Here is a 20,082-nt window from a genome sequence, read left to right on the forward strand (position 1 = left end):
TGTTTCCCAAGCTGAAGAGGATCTTTCAGAAGATGATAAAATTGCTGTGTGCCTTTTATTAAGGGACACCCTCCGTTTATTTTATTGGCACAGAACACAACTGAAAGCAGAAATTCAAACCTTGTTTAGAAAGATGAAGAAATCAAATGGGTTATTCTTTGTTTAATGTTCATAGAAGTCTACCAAATGGTGCTGTTTGTAATCAAGCAGCTGCTGTTTTATTCACAATGACAATCTAACGTTTCAATGGTTTGCTAGGAAAGGGCCCATTTGTTGCTTAGTTCTATAATTTTCTGGAACTTGTCTCAATATGTCTCATCAAAGGGAAAAACCAGGGAATCCCAGTTGTCTTGCCCACTGACACCTGAGTTCCTAAAACAACTAAATAACGTTCTCTAGGTTCCCACTCTTAGCTGGGTATTGGAGACCCAGCAGACCCTAACTATCGGCTGCTTCTTGAGTGAATACCATAAAGGTAAAGGAATTTTTAAGAATATGACCTTTAAAATATAAAATACAACCATTAATGAATATTTACTACAGATAAATCAGCATTTAAGTCAATGAATAGAAGCAATATGGAGATACCTCCAAAAATTAAAAACGGATCTGCCTTTTGATCCAGCAATCCCACTTCCGGGCATATATCCGAAGGAACCCAAAGCACTAATTTGAAAGAACATAAGCACCCCTGTGTTCAGTGCAGTGTTATTTACAATCACCAAGATATGGAAGCAGCCCAAGTGTCCACCAGTAGGTGACTAGATAAAACAACTATGGGACATTGACACAATGAAATATTACTGGCTTATAACAAAGAAGAAAATTTTACCCTTCGTGACAGCATGGATGGACCTGGAGACCATTATGCTAACCGAAATAAGCCAGCCAGAGAAAGACAAATACCCTATGGTTTCACTCATGTGTGGAATCTAATGAACGAACTGCACCAACAAGCAAAATAGAGACAGACTCCTAGATGGAGAGCAGGCTGACAGCTAAGGGGTGGGGATTAAGGGTTGGGGATCCAGCGAAAAGGAGAAAGGACTCATGGATGTGAGCAACAGTGTGGTGATTGTGGGGAGAAGGGGGGTATAAGGGGGCTAACTGGTAATGGAAAAAATACAATAAAGATTTTTAAAAAATTAGCCCTGGCTGGCATAGCTCAGTGGATTGAGCTCAGGCTGCATACCAAAGTGTCGCAGGTTCGATTCCCAGTCAGGGCACATGCCTGGGTTGCAGGCCATGACCCCCAGCAACCGCATATTGATGTTTCTCTCTCTCTCTTTCTCCCTCCCTTTCCTCTCCAAAAAAATGAATAAATAAAATCTTTTTAAAAATTAATGAATATTTACTATAGATAAATCAACATTTACATACATTTTAATTTCAGAATTTACAAAATGGATGTCATCGAGAAAAGCATGAAAGAATGATGACCTTTTATCTGGCTGTAAATTCCTCTCCAGGGTAATATGACATAGTTGAATGTTTAATAATTTCAAGCGTCTTTCCTCAATTCTGAATATAATCTCTTTATTTAACACCTGAAAAGAAATTATATAATCAGTCACTGATTAAGCTTAAAGACACCTAAGTTCCTCTGTCTAAATAAATCAGGGAATTTAAGAAAATTGGCTAAGACCAACAGGCAAGGCAGCATTAAAGGTGAATTTAGGACACAGGCCTTCAATTTTCTTACTCTATTTTATTCAACTATTAAACCCTATTCTGCAAACATTTCCATAAAATAACTGGGTAAAGTTTCTAAGACAGTCCCCTCTCTGATCTTATTGAATATAAGTTCCCTCCCTGAACTAAAATATTAAATACCTAATAATTTGGTCTATTTTGGAAGAAACTGAGATATTCCTAGACAAACATACATTATTGCATTGGGAGGGGTAAATTATGTAAACTAAGGATTGGACATCTTTATTCATAACTTTTTCCTTATGTTGTGGGCATAATGTAAATATCATATGCAGTTTTAATAAAACGATTTAGAAGAGCATTTTTAAATAATTTAATCCAAATAATTTGCTCAGCAGAAATTTAAAATGAGGTTTGTTTCTCTGAGTTATGCGAGACATATTATCCTTATTGAGTGATGGCTAGCAATGTTTTTAAAACACTCAGCTATTGATGGTTTCATCGAAAGAAGAATTATTTAATAAACTTTACAATTCTCAACTTCAGTGTTGGAATTGTTTCCCCTGAAGCATTTCTCAAGGTAAAACTAGCCTGCATTCTCATTATTCTCCAGCTCATCTTATTCCGGCAAGAAAGCAAATATTATTGAATTCGAAAAGGAGAGTGAAGATAAACAGGGAGAAAATATTTGTTTCTCCAGATGTTGTAGAAACACAACTTTCTCCCATGTTTCTCCACTCAGCACTTAAAATCTGGCATTCTCTAAATCATCAAATGCCTACTATAAATTAGGATAGAAAAGCAAGTGAACTAATTGAATGCTAGACTTGAACTTGTTCAAGTGATATTATTCCTGTTTTCTGAGAGAACCCGAGTGCGGCTTCCCTCTGAATTGGGGCTGATTTCTCCAAATGGCTGGGGTCCCAGACCTGTTTTGCAGGGCCAGCCTTTACTGTAGCATATGCCTTTGTGCCCAAATACGAGATTGTTAAGACAATGGAGTCAGCCAATCCACAGCTTCTAAAGGGAAGACAATATCCACATTTACGGTTATTTAAAGTGACAGCCCACCTGGTTTTGCGTGATACCAATTGCGGTGTCAGGATGCAGACATTTCCATGTTAAAACCGGGACAGTTGCGCACCAGGCATGGGGGAGGCATGGAGTACAGGACTTTTCACACTAAAAGCAAGGAAGTCCCAGGACACACTGGGACATATTGGTTACCTTCAATACTACATCCGGAAATACCAGCGGTGATATAAATTCAGAACTGCAGAGGCAAAATGGGAATGTTTTTGGCAACAGTGGAATCAAGTAATGCAAAGGATATGGGATGAAATGATTGGTCGTAATTATGTTATGGCTGGATGCTTCACTGCCTTGTTACATGCACTGGGAAATAAGTAGTTGAAACAAGATGAAGCAAAACATTGGGATTCCTAACCTAACTCTACCACCTATGAGCTTTGAATCTGAGGGCACATAACGGCTTCTCTCGGCCTCAGATTTCTATCCGTGAAATGTATCTAAGAATTTTACCTTGAAGATTTCTTGTGATCATTAAATCACACTTTTTAAATATAGATGGGTGACATATAAATGCTGGAGGGTACCCAGAGTTGCATGAGGAAACTAAAGATTCCAAAGCAATTAAGTATGGATCTTCGGTTAGTGAACTTTAATTCATTATAAATTGCAAAGGTTTCCCCTTTCCCTCTTGCTGCCTTTCAGGTTTTAGAGACAGAATGCAAACATTGATGCTTAAACCCTATTCACTCACATGCACGTGCGCGCGTACACACACACACACACACACACACACACACACTACCAATTAAAGCAGAAAAGCATACCAGTTATTACTTTCTGACTCTTGAGAACTAATTTAGGGGATAAATATGGCTCCCATTAAAGTATCAAATCCAAAAGAATCACTAGAATACAATTGTTAAAAATCCTCTTTTCAAAGTTTAAAGAGAAAACCATACTAGGGGAGAAGGATTTTTTTAAGAGATAAAAGGGAATTCAGAGATTGTTTTGTCCATCTACTTTATTTTATAGATAAGTCCAATGAAGCTAAGACTAGAGAAATGTCTTACATTGCTTAGGTATTTTTTTTAGTTTTGATATCTAAATCAATTAAGGAAACAAAGATATAATTGTTCACTCTCAGTACTGTGAAAGATACTATCTTTAAACAAACACCATATTAAATGGGATTCCTTTGACTAACATATAGACAATAAGTAAATGAAAATTCAACTGAGGATGGGCAAGATAAATGTTTGATTTATTCTAATGATTGTTGGTATGAATCACAATTTCATGTTATTTATTTTCTTCCCTTCAGATATGATGCACAGTTAGCCAAGAAAATTATTATTGGATTTACAGAGATGATTTTATGTTCAAAGCTAAAATTTCCCAATGGAAAATAGTATCATGCAACCTGCCTAAATGGGAAATAATTATTTTCAGCAAAAAATATAAGACACATAAAGTAGTGTGTGTGCATGTTCTTATAAAGGGAGGTGCATGCTAACAACAGATCACCATTAACACCCCACAAGCTTGGAAAACATGAGCCACTGAAAGATAAATGAAAACAAAACAAAAACGAAATAATCCCAAACAATCACTGAGGAGTTGGGATATACATACAATAAAGGGTTGTAAGAGATCATTGAAATTACTCGTTAAACAGACTCAGTGATTGGTACTTCATAGAAAAAGACAAAAGTAATCTCAACATTGTTACTTCTTAAATCTTCCATGGAAGGGTCAGAGTTTGCAGTACAACAGAAAAGTTCCGTAAAACCTGTAGGTCCCAGCATTTCTGTGGCCCCCATATCTTCTCGTATCTGGACACTTGTTTCCGTTCTCTTCGCCATTACCAATTCTCACTGTCACTCCACCGCTCTCTGAAATATGTTACTCTTTTTTCCTACATGTTGTGATTGGTGATTCAGAAAAAGTTTTACATCAATAATTAAGTCTAGGCATATTCTCTGCACCAGTGTGACAGATGTTTTGAAGTACAGACGGTTCCCCATGAGCCTCATGCCTTTTCCAGCCAAGTCCTGCCCTACCCTACCTGCCCAGGCTCACTCCCTCCACAGACTTACCTGTTTTCTATTCCAGTCATCGCCAGGACTCAGCTCCGTCAAGCCTGTCTCTATGCTTTGTTCATGCCAGTTCTCCCAGTTAAAGTAACTCTCTATACTTACCAATTGAACCCTGAAGTCATAACTTGACTATAAGTGTTTCTACACATATCTATTCTTCCTTGTGGATTTGTATAACTCTGTTATACCCTTTGTAATCTTAGTAATAAGTGTGAACCTGTTCTTCGTAGGCTGTGAGTTGCTTGGGGATTATGACGATAGTCATAAACCTTTCTGCAGGATGCATCATAGTGTTTGACAAAGAGTTAGACTTAAAACTTATTTCTTGACTTGAAATGTTAGCTAAGCAGACATTAAGCAGACCTCTCAGGGTAGGTGGAGAAAAATAGGGCATTAGAACATATTCCGAGAAGGTTTTGCACCAAAAATATTGTCCTAATTTCCAATACCAGCAGTAAAAATCATACTCCACCTTATCATTTCTGTGAACACAAAATTATTATATATTGTTACAAAGTCGAAGTCCTTTTTAGAATTACTGAATATTAACATGCCTCTGCAGAAAATGTGCTGTTTAAAATCTTTATGCAAAATTAAAGATAAGGTCATTCTCGTATTGTGTACTAAGGAGAGGCATTTGAAGCCACATGATTTTAAATCACATCTTCTATGTAATTGATGGCATATTTGAAAAACCTCACTCGATTGTCTGTTAAATAAAGATGTTTTCCTCTTTCTCTATTAAATGATATTTTGTCCTTGTAACATTTTTCTGTAAGGCATTAACTTCCAGCCGTTGTCTCTTATCAAACTAGAGAAAGCTTTCAACTTAATTGAATTTGAAAAGTACAAAGATTGAGTGACTTACTAAAACGTACATGGTAGCTTTAAACACATAAACAAAGTGGAAGAAATTGGCATGTTTTTCAAGCCTACTAGGTGAAGAGAAGGTATAGTGAAACAACAATTTAATTAAAGGCAAAAGAATCAATAAAAACAAGATTATATATACACTGAAATTTATGATAATGAACTTGACTTTTTTTAGATCTTAAATATCCAGCTCCACCTACAGTCTGGGAAACTTTCTAAAGTAAGTTCAGAAAATGATGTAAATATCATTATGTAGCAGCGTTAATGTGGTAGTTCCCCCACAACATTAAACTCCACATAGCAGAGAAGAAGTCATTTAATTTAAGGGAAGAGAAAGAGAAAAAATAATCATCGAGCATGGCACTGGAAATAACCTGTTGCCTACACAACCACTTTGTATTAATTATGCCTTAATATGTGTGAACTTGGCTAAGGCACCACAAATTCCTCAACCACGGAATCAAATGCCTTTCTTGCCTGAAGTATTCATGTTCTTTTTTTTTTTTTAAGATTTTGTTTATTTATTTTTAGAGAGGGAAGGGAGGGAGAAAGAGAGACAGAAACATCAATGTGCGGTTGCTGGGGGTCATGGCCTGCAACCCAGGCATGCACCCTGACTGGGAATCGAACCTGCAACACTTTGGTTCGCAGCCCGAGCTCAACCCACTGAGCTACACCAGCCAGGGCTAGTATTCATGTTCTTTATTCAGTCAGTTCCATTCCTCCTGGAAGTTAATGAAAGGCCGAGGAGGAGAAGGGTTTGAACTTTAGCGGGGGCACTGGTTTTGTGAGGAAATCATTTTTCCAGTTCTTTCTGTGCTGAGGGTGGGGTGGCAGCGGAAAGGGCAGACGATAACAGACAAAACCTGTGTTGTCAGGTGTTCAAGAACAGTCATGAGGAATATATGTGTTACAAAGCATACATTAGAAAGTGGCTGTTTCAATCATGTGAAAATCTTTGGGTTGACATACTTCTTTGTGTCTCTTGAGGAAGCATGCGTGAATGCGATGGCTGGATTGTGTGGTAGGTGTACGGTTCGTGTTTTAAGAAAGTGCAAACGATTTTTCAGAGTGGCTGTATTGTTTTACATGGTTACCAGTAGCACACGAGAGTTCCAGTTGTTCCACATACTTGCCAGGACTTGGTGTGGTTAGCTTTCTCAGATTTAGCCCTCTGTTAGGTAGGCAATTGCACTTCAGTGTAGTTTTAATGCCGTTGTCCCTAATGATGAATGATAATGAACATTATTTCATGTGCTTGTTTCCCATTATTACAGGTTATTGTCTGTATCCAAAATGCGCCTGTTTTTTTTAAATTGGATTTTTGTTTACCTGTAATTGAGTTGTATAGGTTATTTTTATATTCTCAACATACATAGTTTCTTTAAATAGTTTGTAAATATTTTATCCTATACAGTGGCTTTCACTTTCATGTTCCTAACAGTTCCTTTCAGTGAGCTAAATTTTTTTATTTTGAAGTCCAATTTATGACTAATTTATTTTCATTTTGTGTTTTCATTGTCCTATTTATCAAATCTTTTGCCTAAGCAAATGTCACTAAGATTTTTTCTACTGTCTTATCTTCTAGAAGTTTTACAGTGTACTATAAATGGTCAAGGTTTATATTTTTCATATGGATATCCAATTGGTTCAGCACCATTTGTTGAAAAGAATATCATTCTCCATTAAATTACCTTGGAATCCTTGTCAAAAATCAATTTGCTGTACGTCTAAGTCTGGTTCAGGCCTTCTTATTCTATTTCATTGATCATTGCACATAGCTTCTTAGCAATACAAAACTGTCTAGATTACTGTGGTTTGATAAGTCTTAAAATCAGATAGTATATATTCTCCAACTTTGCTATTACTTGCCAAAATTGTGTTTGTTGTACTAGTTTTATTTTGCTCCATGACAAATGATCAGGACCTTAGTGGCTTAAAATATTCATTTATTATTTGACAATTTCTTTAAGTCAGACGTCTGAGCAAAGCATGACCGGGTTCTCCTCTCAGCGTCTCAGGGCTGAAATCAAAGGTCTGCTGGGACTGCGCTCTCATCTGGAGCTCAGAGTCTGCCTTCTAAGCTCATTCACATTCTTAGAAAAAATTTATCTTTTGTGGTTATATGGCTGAACCCCTGTTTTCTCTCTGGCTATGTAGCCAAAGACTAGTCTCAGCTCTGAGAAGCCTTCGTCAGCTTCTTGCCAGGTAGCGCGCTCCATATGCCCTCAAATACATGTGTCAGAGATCTTCCTTCAGGAATGGCCCAGACCCTCTGAAGGGCTCGCCTGATTATGTCAGGCCCACCCAGGATAATCTCCCATGTGACTCAGTCATACGCGATGATGCCTTTATTACAAGTGTAAAACCCCTTTTCTTTTGCCGGGTAACATGATCTAATCCAAGGTATAAAGTCTATCATAGTCACAAGTCCACCCACAAGCAAAGGTTTGGTACACCAAGGGGTAGAAATTTGGGGAACAACTTTAAAATTCTGCCCATCGCACCTATTCTGTGTCTTTTCTGTTTTCCTGTAAGTTCTAGAATCAGATTGCTAATTAAAAAAAAAAACACATTGGATATTTAGATTTGTGTTGAGTCTATAGATCAATTTGAAGAGAATCAATCTGTTAAGACTATGTTTTAGGCCCTGGCTGGCGTAGCTCAGTGGATTGAGCGTGGGCTGCAAACCAAAGTGTCGCAGGTTCGATTCCCAGTCAGGGTACATGCCTGGGTTGCAGGCCATGACCCCCCAGCAACCGCACATTGATGTTTCTCTCTCTCTCTTTCTCCCTCCATTTCCTCTCTAAAAATAAATAAAAATAAAATCTTTAAAAAAGACTATGTTTTAAAATCCATTGGAATGGTATAATTCACAATACTTATATTTACTTCATTTGTTTCAATATTCTTTTAATTTTTACAATAGAGGTCTGAAATGTCCTTTATTGAATTTATTTATGGGTTTTGATGCATCTGCCAAATGAGAAAACATTTTAAAAGTGATCCCTGGAGTGAAAAAGCACTCACCTTTGGATGCTTTGTGAATTAATGCTGAACACTGTGAAGCTAATAATATTACTCAGAGGAGAGACACAAGTAAGAACCAATAAATTGCCTGTAGTGAACTTTAGGTAATTTTTTTTCTTTTGTGATAGTCTAGCATGTTTTTGTTTTTTCTCATACCAATGATGGTAAGTTGAGGAAAATTTTTGAAAGCATACCTTTAAATTTTTATCTATACCCTATTTGCTATGAGGTAACTGATTTGGTGTTTAACAGCATGTCTACTAAGTTGATCGGTGTCTTAAAGTCAGGGTACCAAGCTTGACTTATGGAGGGAGGTTGTGTGTGCATGTGCGTGTGTGCATGTATTTGCTGATAAGGTAGTGATGTGATATTTTAAAGCAATCCTCAGAGAGACAGTATTGGATTAAATTTAAAGGGGCACTAACTTTTTATTGGTAGAGCTGTCTTAGGGTAATTAGTTATATTAGTTATATTATTCTAGACAAGGGAGTGTAAACCATTAACCAGAATATGTAGGTTCAAATCAGAAAAAAAATCAGCATACCTGAAAAAGATGACATTGGAGCAGGTACACATCCAGAAAAAAAAGGAAGCAAAGATCTATGCCCTGGCTGGGTGGCTCAGTGGAAAGAACACCATCCCATGCACCAAAAGGTTTTAGGTTCCACTCTGGTCAGGGCGCACACCTAGGCTGCGGGTTTAATCCTGGTCGGGGCGTATTTGGAGGCATCCAACAGACTGATGTTTCTTTTCACATTGGTCTCTCGCTCTCTCTCTCTGTCTCTCTCTCTGTCTCTCTCTTTCTCTCTCTCTCTGTCTCTCCAATAAACATATCCCCAAGTAAAGATTTAAAAAAAGAAAGGAGAAAAAGAAGCAAAGATCTAAACTACGCACACAGAACCCAGACTATAGCTTCAGATCAGGAAGCACTATCAGTAACAGCACGCTGCAAGTCCTTCTACCGATGGCTTGCATTCTTGGTTCATTTAAGGTTGGCTCTTCAAAGTGCTTGAACTGAGGTCATCACAGGAGGAAAGCATTCTAACAACCAAACTATCAGTAAAAATAAATCTGCAGGAAAAAAAAAGACTAACTTTCTTCTATCTTTTTCTCATTACTGTTATGTACATGTTTTTACATTCTGATGCATTGATTCAGAACAAAAGATAATGGAGACGGTTAAATTGAGCTGCTTAAGATAAGCAAAGGGCACGATGAGCGGCAGTGGAATTTCAGAAGGCTGAAATCAGGAGGGGAGCGGGGTCAGGATTATGAAAGCATTTAGCTAAGGTGAGAGACCCCTTCAGAACAAAGTGAGGAGGTGGCGGTGGGGTGTGAGCTAAAAGATAGATCTCAGGCCATGACTCTCTCCAAGCAGAATGACGAAATGTAGCATTTACTGTCCATATACCCTGTCTGAAATCACATACTCTGTGCTAAGGAATTTTTTTTTTACATTTAAAGTCTTAGAGTCAGCCGTCTGTGGTAGGAGGGACTTTATTAAGACCCACCCAATTTACCAGAAAACACAACATTCTTTCCACCTTAAAATTAAAGGTTATCATATTAGCTGTTCATGAAACTTCTTCACACCCTTTAATTGACCTATCATTATTTATTTTATTGGAGTTGATTGACAAGGAAGTTTTCCACCCTTTTTTTTGGTGAGAGTTTTCATGATCTCCCATTCCTGCTGTCTACTACCTGTTCGCCATTAAGTGAGATGCTTATGGTCCCCGAACCTGTTTCCTCCTCTGCACGAGCCTACCTCATAGGCTTGTCTTGAGTTGAATAAGAGAATGCATATCACATTTAGCCTAGTTCCTTGCATAGTGTGAATCCTCAATAAATGTCAATTATGCTCAAAACATATTATTGTCATTATTATTTTTAGAGCAGGAATATGGCAACTCTGTTAGGAATCAAAATCTTGGATCTGTCACATGATGAAGTTATATCTGTGAACCGAGTAGTGGAATTTGGAAGCAAAAGCAAAAATCCCTATTCATTACGGAGCATCCATCTCAATGGGGAGATTGCTATCTGCTGTTATTGAAACGATGTGAAGTGTCTTAGTGAAATCTGTAGGGGGCGCTATGGGGACTGTAGGGGAGGGTGACCTATTCTAATCTAAAGAATCAAAGACTCTTTCCCTGAAAATTCAACTTTTGAGCATACTATGTGATACCGAAAGGGCAAATTGTACAGCATTTTAGTTAACCATATTTTACAAATATTGAAACTTACCAATGAACTTGAACCTTGACAAAGGGCGAAAAAACAGTAATAGACAATCCCACCAAGCTTGGCAGCCATACAATAGAGTTAAACCTAGCCCTATAACTTAGGCCTGCATAGATGAAGCCATACAGCTTTTAGCCCAAGTCTGGCACATTGTAAATCTTTCATAAATGCTCACAGTTGTTGCTTTGTATTGATGAAGAAGAGGAGGAGGAGGAGGAGGAGGAAGAGGAGGAGGATGATGACCCAAGCCATATAATACTGTAAGATTTAGTAGACTGATCCAACAAAGTTACCTTTAACACATATACTTAAAAATAGCCCAATTAAAGGGTCCCAAGAAACTTAGAATGCTTACATCTTTGTGGAGTTTTCATCATTTTAATAGAAAATAAACAACCTGCTCCAACATACTGACAATGAAAACATCCCAAAATCAATTGGACTGACTCTGTGAACCAGTTTTTCTTTATTGTTAATCCCTGCAACACCTACTTCTATCACCTGCAGAATGTTTCAGGAACAGTTGCTATTGCATTAGACACTACACATTAAGAAACACATTCGGAAAAAGGAACCCCAAAATGCATGTTTATAATGAATTTTAATATGCTCAATTTGCAAACCAATTGTGTACCTCTGAGAACTAAAACCTCCAAGAGTTCACACAAATTATCGGGAAGTTAAGGCTGTGAGTGTGTTATTATCGAAGGAAAAGAAAAATAGAAAATATTGCATTAACCAAATAATTGAACACGGTTATTAATATTTTAGTGTTGACTTGGAGATTTTAATTGTTAATTATTCAAAACAAGTTTTAAGGTGTCAACTGAAGAAAGGCTGTTACTATAAATTCAGAGGGCAATTTTTTTTTAGAAGCAAACGCACTCATCATTTGTTATGGATGCTAAGACTGGCATGCTTTTTCTTCCTTGTATATAATTACACAAACTCCAGGATAACACAAGGAAGCCAGCTAGAATGGAAATTGCTCTTTAAAAGAGCTAATGTTCCGAAGAAAAACACAATTTACGCTTGTTCACATTATTTTAGTAATTTTTATGTGCATCATCAGTAATAAGCATTCTCGGGCTTCGATTTTAATATATTCTGATCGAGGACAAATGGGGGAAAGGATGGTGGGCAAAGAAGCAAGAATCTATATTTGGAGCTTCAAGGGATGTAAAATATTCTGCATTTTTGTTTTTCTCTTCTTAAATTCCAATGGAGTTATTCAGGGAGGGGAGTTAGACTCAACATTATAGATCTTCTTCTCTAGGTTCTCATTTCAGAGATGGTATAACCAGTTTCCAAAAATACGATTTTCCAACTGTATTTCCAAAACTTTATTTAATAAGTCAGAGGAGGGCCTAGACTCTGACTGTTGGTCTCAGATAATGACTGATTTAAATTTTATGAGACCATGCTGTAGGAACTGTAAGCTCCACAATGATTGATATAAAAAACAAGGCATTATATAGGAAGTCATTGACATTTTGTGGGTCAAACACCTGTACTGGTGTCTTGCTTCCTGAATTTGTGCTGTGGTTTGGAGGAGAAAGTCATATCCATTTGCTATGCATCAATTTCCTTGGCTAGAAATTAAGTTTAGCTCCTGCTATAAAGGGTTGAAACTATATAAAGTAATAAACAACTTTATTGCTTTTAACTTCATGAGAAATATGAGGGTAGAAATGGCCTCAGTGGTAAAGCCAGGGTTGTCCTTGGGATTCTGAGTTTTCCTTGGCATTGCCCTTTAGTGGGGCTTGGTTTTGACTCCCATGTAGCATCAAGTTGGGTACAGCCGTCTCCTGCATCACCACCACAAACACCAAAAGCCAGAGGAAGGCAAGAGGGCTGGTCCTTTCTGACTCTTTAGCAGCGAGAAAACCATTACTAAAAGCTCCTCACCCCCAGAGACCTCTACCTCATGCTTCTTCAGCCAGAAAGAATTCACACACCCTTTCCTAAACCACCCTCTAGACAAGGGGACAATGGTTGCATCATACCCATCTACTCTCTCTGGGGCAGAATGCATGTGGCTGAGTCACACTATTGCTAGGAATTATAGTCAGGCCCCTGGAGGACAAGACAGGAAGCAGCTCTCTCCACAATGGCAAGATGTTACATTCACTGCCATGCGGAATTGGGGGCTTGGGATAGAAACCAAGCACAAATGAAAGAATCAAATTATATGATTTGCTTATTTGAGTCTAGGTCTTTGAGAAGCTCAATCTGCTACTTATATTTAATTAAATGTACTTAAAGCACTGGTAGCAATTATTTTTAATTCCTTTTATTTAACTCTTTGCGGTCTCCCCCTTACATTTGTAAATATACAATTAGAACAAGTCCTATGCATATGTTTAATAGTATTCACTTTTTCAGGGGCTCAGTGAGCTCAAAGCTGTCCTCATCTCTGTATGCCTCTTGTTGTCTTGAACACTGAGCACGTGTATCCTAATCTCTGTTTTGCGAATAATTAAATATTGTTTTTCTACATTTGGGGAGAATACATATTTAAAAATTAAATGAAAATCAAATGTTCTTGAAGGTATAAATTTTCCTCTTTCCTCCCGTGTTTCCTCTGGGTAATAATTATTTGAAGCAAATACTCCTGTCTTTCATATTGGTCTTCTTGAATTTAAAGTAGGTCTGCCTCATGCAATGTAATATTTCTGTTTTCTTTTGAGGTATTTTTCTCCAGCTGAGTATATAGAATGGATGGAGACCTGGCTGGTGGGGCTCAGTCGGGTGGGGTGTAGTCCCGTAGCCCAAAGGGGAGTAGGTTTGATTCCCGGTCAGGACACATACCCAGGTTGCAGGTTCCATTCCCAGTCAGGGCACGAGAGCGAGGCAAATGAATGATTGATATTTTTCTCTCATATCCATGCTTATCTCTCTCTTTACCCACCCCTTCCTTCCTTCCTCTCTCTCTCTCTCTTTCTTTCTCTCTTAAAGTAATGAAAAATATCCTCAGGTGAGAATAAAAAGAAAAGAATGGGTGGCAAGAGACATACATCTGAGGTCTAAGACACTTTCACTCAGGTTCCGAGTCTACTGGTAAAGGTGTTAATATTGTAAAAGAAAAATGTAGGGCCAGACAACAAGAAAATGTCGAAATTTGAAAAGACAGTGGAATAGTGATGGAGTTGGAGTCAAGATAATTAACTTTTAGATTCAAATGTACCATTAGCTAGAATTTTCAGAAGATACCAGCTCTATTGAATTTTTTTATCTTCTCATGAGCAGAAAAAAGTATAAATAAAAGTTAAATTTTACAACAATATTGGGGTTTGTAAATTCATATTTTGATTCTGTATAATTATTCTAAGATGCACAAGTATTTATATCCCCTATCCCATACCCCCATGGACTTCTTTCTGTCTTTTTTTGTGTGTGATTGTTTCTTTTGGTTTTGGTTTTTAGAAAGAAGGTAAAATAATGTCATTGAGACACTGCAAGGAGATTTTTGCTTCACCTATCTGGTTACACAGGCATTTCACTGTCTTTTAGAATGCACCATGTGTGTTATGTATTATTAATATTAATATTTTTAAACATTTAAAACACTATTTTTATTTTCCTTCAGTGCATAAAACACACCCTCAGGTCAAGAATAACATGCCTCACTCTACAGTGTTGGACTGTGAGTAGCGTATCGGGGTTCTCCCTAATGGAGACCAAGAGTTGTGAACCACCTACGTTTTGTGAAGAGAGATGAGACATAATTTTCAAATTGGGTAATGGGGTAGATCTTGTTTTTAGCTTCCAGGAATTCCTCCAATTCTCTGAGAGCTTTCCCTTTCTATCAATAACATGCAATCAAAACCACACATGTGACAAGGTGATGCATTAAAACTGTCAGAGAGAGAGAGAGACCTTTGTATGGTTTCCAGACTCCCCTCTTTAGAAAGTGGTTCCTGCTGTGTGAGGAGTGAAAAAACAGAGGCGAGAATCTTACTGAAACTTTGTGCTAGTGAAAGTATATGGTAGGAGCATAGATATAATTTCCATCTCTTCTTTTTTTCCCCACTATATTGCTTGTGAATTTAATCTTATACTTGACCTTTTTCTCTCTCCCATGAAATACAGTCCAATTGTTAGGGATACATTTTCTTAAAAATAAATAAAAAGATATATTCTTTAAATATTTAAAAACCGGGATCAAGTGTTTGTCCTCTGTTCTAATCTTGAACATCAAGCTGAATATTCTGACTAGATCTTTTTGGTTCTTCTTTCTTAACAGGATGTCAACATTTCTTTAAATTACAATAGAGATCTCCAGTGTGTGCAGCCTTTTACTCCTTAGTATATATAAAAGGAGATCTCAAAGAATTTTTTAATCCATTTCCACAATACAGTCTTTGTAGATAATAACAATGTTGATAGAAACACAGTGTCTTTTATCTTCGGGAATTCTCAAATGAAATAAAAATCTCCTTATTCATTGAAGTGTCTTACATAAGTTTAACTTATTCTTAGAATCTTTTTGCACTCTAGAAATTTTTTTCATCTAAACAGTCACAGAAATGAAGGGATTCTGAACACATTAAAAAAATTGAAAGTATTGTCTACAAAATTAAGTATTTTTAAAAGAAAAATAGAAAATGTTATTTATTTTTTGCAACAATGTCATCCAAGAATTTTATCCTAAGTTTAACCACCTTATAACCACCATTTAGTAATTATTATGATTTCATAGAAGCTCAAATGACAAAATTAAAAATATTATAGAATGGCGTTCATTCATTCAAGATAAATTCATTATGTCTATATTATGTGCCAGGCTCTCTAGTAGACACTGAAGATGCACTGTTAGGCCAAAATAACACAGAGCTACAGTTTTAGTATTGCGGGAGAAACCAGGAATCCTTCAAATACATGTTACAATGCAAGAATAAGAAATATTATAGGTAGAACTAGATCAAGCTATGAATATGAATAAGTGAATCATTTGTCAGAAAGAGCAGGATGAGTTGGAAGAGGAAATGAAGACTGAATAAGAAGGATCTGAAGGAAAATGAGAAGTTAGGTAGGTAACGAGGAAATAAAAAATCTTCCAGGGAGGGGGCATGTCAAGGATTCTGACCTTTATTTGAATGCTGCTAGGAAAATATTGCTGTATTTTTAAATATGGGAGAGGATGTGATTATAGTCATTTTGAAATGCTTCTTCTGGTCTATCTGGAGGGGTCCAAATAATAAGTGGAAACTAGTTAGAAAACATTTTAAAAATAAAAGAAATACATTATGATAGTGGTGGTGATCGGGAAGATAGGAGGGAAGTGACAGACACATATATGTATTTACAAGCTTTGGTGGCAGAGAGAGTGACCAGCCATTGCTTACTCAGCTTGCTCCTTGAGATTCACTGTCTCGTCTTCCCGCCCTCCTTCTGTCCGTGGGAGGTAGATCTGTACAGACCACAACATTGGCTCGCTGGTCTTTGGCTTCTGGTTGGGTCCAGCTAATAGGGAGCATCAACAGGAAAACAGAGGACTTAAAATAGTAAGGTAAGGACAAGCATTCCCTGGCTACCTCCCCACAGAGTCACCTTCGGTGGCTGCCTTTTTGACTGTTTCTCTAATGGAACAAATCGACAGCACTCTCTCTGGATTCCAGTGGCTCTTTCACAATTGAGGTGGTAGAGAGCCCCAGGATACTGTACCCTTCCTTATGGTAGCTCTCCACTGGCCACCCTTCAGAAAGACTACCACCATTAAATATATTTTAGACTTATTCTAATGAGTGTACCATCTGTTTCCTGCTGGTCCCCTCCCCTGACTGATAGAGTGGGTGAGAGAGATGAAATATCAAGGATCTCATAGGTTTCTAGCTACATAAAAGGGTTGATCATAGGGTCATCCACTAAAGTTAGAAATCCCAAGAGAGGACTGGTGGTGAAGAGAAAAAAAATTATGATTGAAGGAATGGATTTGGGGCATGTTGTGTTAGGAGTTTCCTTTTGTACATCCAAGTGGATATGCACAAATGGTTCGTTGGCTTTTGAGACCAAAGGTAGGTGAGGAAGTATCCTTTGACTTCCTTTTAAGCTTCAACCACATAGGAAGGCATCTTGGAAGGCAAGGAAGACAGGGTGTAGAGGGACCCGGAGTTACAGAGCGTGAAAAGGCAATCTTGCCTTTGGGGAGGTAGCTGTTCCCTGTGCCCAACTGAAGTTTAAATTCTCCTGGGATGCAAATGTATCTGTTTCATCTCCGTGCTTATCTTTCAACAGAATACGTTTGCTTTATTTATAACACTTATGGCATAGAAGCAATCCCCTAACACCGTGTCTAACATAAACTAGTTGCTGCGTAAGTGTCGTCTGAGTAAATGAAGTTTGTATTATATGCGGATTTTAATTATCCAGAATACAAGCGAACATGGAAAACAGAGAGAAAGCATTCCAAATAACACCCAGCAGACTTAGCTACAACTTTGAAAGTGCCTTTAGTGTTCTGTGGGAGAACATTAGCTTGCTTTTCTGCCGACGCTGCCAACCCAGTCGGAACAACCTCTTAAAGTCAGAGTGCTATTCAGGTTTTCAGTCCTTGGGTGAGAGCTGTAAGTCTTTAGAGTTTAAACTTCCTAGTTTTGTATTGGGAAATTAAATAGCATAGCTTTGAAGTGACTTGTCCATTGAAATACACTGAGTTCCTGGCTGGCATAGCTCAGTGGATTGAGCGCGGGCTGGGAACCAAAGTGTCCCAGGTTCGATTCCCAGCCAGGGTACATTTCTAGGTTGCAGGCCATAACCCCCTGCAACTGCACACTGATGTTTCTCTCTCTCTCTCTCTCTCTCTCTCTCTCTCTCTCTCCTTCCCTTCCCTCCCTAAAAATAAATAAATAAAATCTTAAAAAAAAAAAAAAGAAATACACTGAGTTAATCAGAATAAGCAACATTAGGAACATCCAACCTAGGGCATTTTTTTCAACTTGGATTTTTTCCTTTTTTTTTTCTGTTATGCAATGTAACAAAACCATTGTGTATTCTTTACAGAAAATGAAAAGACAGTAAGATATATTTAAATCACCCTAAATATACTAATAAGTTTATTAAATTATGGGAGGCAGAATAACGCCGCCCACCCCAGGATGTCCATGTCCCAATCCTGGAACATTCGCTGGTGTTGCCTTACACGGCAAAGAGAGGTCGCAGACGTGATTGAGGCAAAGGCCTGAGGTGAGAGATTGTGCAGACGTATATGGTGGGATCAATAGAACAGGGAGGGTCCTTTCAAGTGTAAGGAGAATGCAGAAGAAAAAGTCTGAGTCAGAGAGAGATTTGAAGGGGATCTGCTTCTGGTTTTGGAGTTCATCTCCGTCTCCCATTGGCCGAGGGTGTCAGCTGGGCTTTAGAAGCCTAGAAGGGGCGGGGAGCACTTGCCCCTGGAGCCCGCAGAAGGAACGCGGACCTGTTGACGCCTGGACTTCAGCCCAGCGAGGCCCATTTCTGACTTCTGAACTCCATAAATGTAAGACAATACGTCTGCATGGATTAAAGCCATTGAATTTGTTATTTGTTATGGCAGCAATAGAAAACCCACACAATTGTCTAATATATTAATCTAAGCACATGAGTTCGCAAAAGTGAATGTTTCCTGGCTGCAGAGAAACAGAGAACTGTTTGGGGAAGAAAAAAAAATAACTACCATTTATTATCTTTGGGTGTATTTTTTCCATTTTTTCTTACTATGAAGACATTTCCACCATTAAACATTTGTGGGTTATTATAAGAATTGTTTATTTATATGTGTCATCTATGTAACTTCTTTTTCTAATTTCTCATTTGAGTTGAATTTTATTTTGTTCTGGATATATAATTCTAGTTCTAGTTCTAGACCTATTTTAATTATTTATGCAAATGAATATCATTAAAATAATTTCTTGATTCCAGATAGTTTATCACTAAACAAAAAAATCATTTTATTATTTAGTGAGAGTTTTGTATTTATTTTTTATTTAATCCTTAAAATTATCTGAAGTGCATTATAGTATAAAAATAGTAAACATATTTTTCCAAATATTCTAAAACTTTCTGTTGAATAACCCATTCTTTATTTACTGATTCAGAGTTCTACCTTTATAATATACCCAGACACACCTGACTGTGTTGAAAACAACTTATATTCTGTTTCATTAATATACTTTTTGTAGACAGTATTATATAATTTATCATTATTTATATTGATCATACATTTTGAGGTCTGACAATGCAACATTTAGCCTTCGTGTTTTCTTATGCAGATATTTCTCTCACTTTTATACATTAATAAAAACACAAAAATATGATGTGCTAGCAATGAAATTCCCAAAGAACTTCTTAGGAATAAAAGAATGGCATAATTTAATTTAGAGGAATGTCATTCTAACAATGCAGCATTTTCTTATTCATGAATTTGGACTATTTCTCCATGCATTTGTCTTCTTTTATATTCCTCAGTAATGTTTTATGCTTCTTTTCCCCAGAAAGGATTTGCACATTCCTTATTGAATTTTTCCAGGAGATTTTTTACTTTTAGATCAATTACGAATGGTAAATTTGATCCTCCCAGTTAGAGTGGTTATGAGAATAAAGCAATGTGATGATTGTCAGCAGCTCCCTAGCTCAACTCTTTTATTACTTGTGAAAGTATTCAGTTGAGCATTGTGGGTTTTCATCATTATTCCAAAGCTTCTGCAAATATAGTCACATATTAGCTTAGCCTCATGCAACTAAATATTTCCAAAATTGTTATTTCAGTGGCAATAAGACCAAAAAGTCTCCCTGTCGTGCAATATTTGTTAGGTAACTATTGTACATGTGTACCATAATTATAGGTGATGAGCAATAAATGTTTGTTGTATGACAATGTTTTCTGCAGCTATTTTCAAGGTTACCTTGCATGTTCTGGTAGTAAAAAAAAATCCTAAATTAAAGAAAGAGTTCTTTCAGAATGCTAGGCAAAGTTTACAGGCAAATGTTGTCTTATACACAGTAATTTTGATTTACATCAATGTGTTTTTGTCTGTTGACTCATTTGTCAGTACTATAATATGAGCTTCAATCTAGCTTAATGCTTGGAGAAGTCATAGAAACTAAAGCTAAGCAATAATCTCGTGTCTAGATCCAAAGTCATAAATAGCACTGTATCTTTTGCCACATCAGTAAA

The sequence above is a fragment of the Phyllostomus discolor genome, chromosome 12 (assembly GCF_004126475.2).
Source record: "Phyllostomus discolor isolate MPI-MPIP mPhyDis1 chromosome 12, mPhyDis1.pri.v3, whole genome shotgun sequence".
Classification (NCBI taxonomy): Eukaryota; Metazoa; Chordata; class Mammalia; order Chiroptera; family Phyllostomidae; genus Phyllostomus; species Phyllostomus discolor.